General features: G+C 29.2%; 1 long non-coding RNA gene across 1 annotated transcript; it reads right to left on the bottom strand.

The window, feature by feature from the left end:
• Window positions 1-440: 440 nt before the first annotated feature.
• On the bottom strand, window positions 441-1,436 carry LOC116004225. Its single transcript, XR_004094767.1, has 3 exons — window positions 1,307-1,436; window positions 963-1,019; window positions 441-684 (listed from the first exon to the last, which is right to left on the bottom strand). It is a non-coding gene; the product is annotated as an uncharacterized LOC116004225 (long non-coding RNA).
• Between the last annotated feature and the right edge of the window lie 1,896 nt (window positions 1,437-3,332).

The raw sequence follows: 3,332 nt of genomic DNA on the forward strand, positions 1-3,332 counted from the left end.
TTTGATGTTGTGTTAGGCAAAGCTCATAAAACACATAAGAAGAGTCTTTGGAAGAATATGAAGATGCATGTTCATATTTTTTAATATATCTTTTACTGAAACATTTATCATTAAGACACTGTATTGATATGATATATGTGGAAACAAATGTTTGACTTGATTAAATAGTCAATGTAAGTGTTTAATTAATTAACTTTTTGAACCAATTTATTATATTGTTCCAAAAATCTTTCTACAATCAAATAATACTATCAACTAATCAAACATACTTACTCAATCAATTAACAGCTATAAACTATTTACCAATCATCCTATTATGTTCTCGTTGGCTCAATGTTGGACACCATATTATTGTTAACATTGTGAGCTCAAGTTAATTTCTCAATAATAGAAACAACCCCATCAAATTTTTTCATTAATATAATCAAAATACACACGTACGATTACATTCGTTTACTTTTCCACAAAGTACAACACCACATGCATATGCATAAATATATTATATATAAATTAAGTGCAGATAGATAGATGGATGAACTGGAAATAGTTTTAATACTTCATAATGATTAATAGTAAATCTTTCCTGTGAAGTAGTCTGCAAATTAATTAAAGGGCTGCTTATTTATTTGTATTATATTGCTTCTCTACTTCACTTTTGTGGCGCCGCTCAATCGTGAGGTGGTGCTGCATGAGTGAACGAATGAATTAGAAATTTCAAGTTTGAATAATATAATTACAATAACCTCTAAAAGTACCTAGTCTTAATTTAATTTCTTTATATTTTATTTATACATACATACATACATAACAGTTCTTTAGATTTCAGTTTTGAGCTGATAGCTTTTCTATTTTCAGCTACTTTTCTGTTTTCAGTTACCTTTTTAGCTAGGTTTGTCAAACATAGTCTATATATTGGTATGCATTTATTAATTAAATGAGATATTAATTGTTGACATATATACCGCGCCTCTTTGGTGATCCACGGCGTGGCGCCCTGCGGGGTGGCGGCATATCAGCTCCTATTAGAGACAGGAAAATAACAAATTAAGAAAAATGTTGGAAATTATAAGTGTAAATATAACCATTTTGTTTGTCTGGTTCGATATGATTAACGAATCTTGACTGAAATTATTTTTATATTTAATTTTTAATAATATTAAGTTTAGTTTTAGTATGCAAACAAAATGTAAGGTCCGAATGCCTCCAACAAACCAAAATCATAGTTAAAATTATCCAAAGTAAAATTAAAATATAATTGGAAAAAAAAAAAGTGGAAATGGAAGATTTGGGGTTCAGTATTGCTTACTGAGGTGAGGATCGTGGTATCTCCTAGCCCTGTAGTAGTAGGCATAGGCACTGATGAAGCAAAATGAGAAGAAAAAAAAAAACCATTGTTTTTTGTATAGCTGAGGGGAAGAAGAATTATATGGAGTATATGATTTTTGGATATGGGCTTTATGCAACTTCACCTCTTTAATTTATACTAGTAGAACGAACCCTCTGTTTGAGTGTTTAACGGGTTAATGAGAGTGGGGTAGACAACATTATATTTTTGTAATAAAAGTAATAAAGTTGAAATTAGCCACTAAATTATCAATTAAGCTATTCAACTAAGAAGAAAAAAAACATATAATGGATTTCCTATACTTACAAAAATCATGCAATTAGGTTAAAATTGACATGTCCTCCTGATTAACCGCTAACACGTTACGGTTACCTTTAATAAATTATTTTATATATTTATTTTATTAGTTAAAAAATAATAATTTATTAAAGGTTAATAAATATGGATAGTAAATAAATATAAAAATTATTGTTATTAGCAAATTAGGTTGTATACATTTGCCTCGACAGCATCAATGTGAAGATAATGTCCAAAGTGGATAGATCCTTTGTGCACACTGGCATTTTGACCCTGCGTGTTGAAGCACTGAATCACCGTGATTTACATCCTCCCAAATACTCTGTCAAGTTGGGATGTGGGAGACGCCTTGAGGTTGAGAAATTCAACCTTTTGGGAGAAGAAATATTGTATACATTTAAGGTAAATTTATGGAAAAAACAATATTTCTTTTTGTTTTTACACAATTACACACCTTGACAATTAATTGAGTCATGGACTCATGGTTAGATGAATGGTCAATTTGGGAAATTTTTTTTATGAACCATAAATACAAGATGTATTTTTTTAATATACTAAAAATAGATTATTTGCATACTAAATATAAATTATTTAATAATATATAAAATGATATATTTTTAATATTTAAACAATATATTTTATGTATATGTGAAATTTGATTCAACTGTGTGATTATAGTCCATAGAATAATGGTTCTTGTTGACTTGTTGTGTTGACTTGTCCAAACAATATAATTTATGTATAAGAGCTGGACTTTTGTTGGTGTTCGAATATAATGTTTGACGGCTGGCGCTATCCTTGACCTAGTCAACGGATGACCTATTTTTGGTTGGCGGCAATAATGATGGAGAAAATATGGTCTACTCAATGGCCGACATAGCAATATATATAGCAGTTGTTACGCCATGAACTCGGGTTCACCTTGCAAGGTGGACACGGGTCCATGTTCACAATTTCATAACTTCATATTCATAATTTTATAACTCTATGTTCATAAGTTCATAATTCCACGTTCATAGTTTCATAATTTCATGTTTACAATTTCATAACTCTATGTTCACAATATCATAACTCTATGTTCACAATTTCATAACTTTATGTTCAACAGTATCAAAACTCTATGTTCAACAGCATCAAAACTCTATGTTCAACCGTATAACACAATTTTTGAATCTATTTACTTAATATGTGCATTTCTGAATTGGGAACAATCGAACATTGGTCCTATTTGATAACATAATTAGCTAATCAGTCAGTTTTGACTTATTTAACCACTATTAGCTGTTTGATTTGGTTAAACAACTAATATAAATGTTTGATTAATTAGTTTTTTGTAACTGCTTATTGCTCTAAACATCTTTTTACGATCAACTAATGTTATCAACTAATCAAACCTACTAACCCAATAAGCTAATAGTTATCAATTATTTACCAAACACCTCCATTATGTTGTTGTTGGCTCAATGTTGGACAACGTAACATATTAGGATCCGTTTGGAAAGCATGAAAATAACTTCTGGAAAATGAGTCATTTTTCTGGAAAATAGTTTCATTTCTAGTGTTTGGATGTATTATGAAAAACTGTCTTTGTGTGTTTGGTTCATTTTCTGGAAAATGGATAAAATTGTATAATCAAACATTGTAATAGTTTTATTTAAAATATAAAAAAATCATAATAGTTATTAAAATA

The sequence above is a fragment of the Ipomoea triloba genome, chromosome 14 (assembly GCF_003576645.1).
Source record: "Ipomoea triloba cultivar NCNSP0323 chromosome 14, ASM357664v1".
NCBI lineage: Eukaryota > Viridiplantae > Streptophyta > Magnoliopsida > Solanales > Convolvulaceae > Ipomoea > Ipomoea triloba.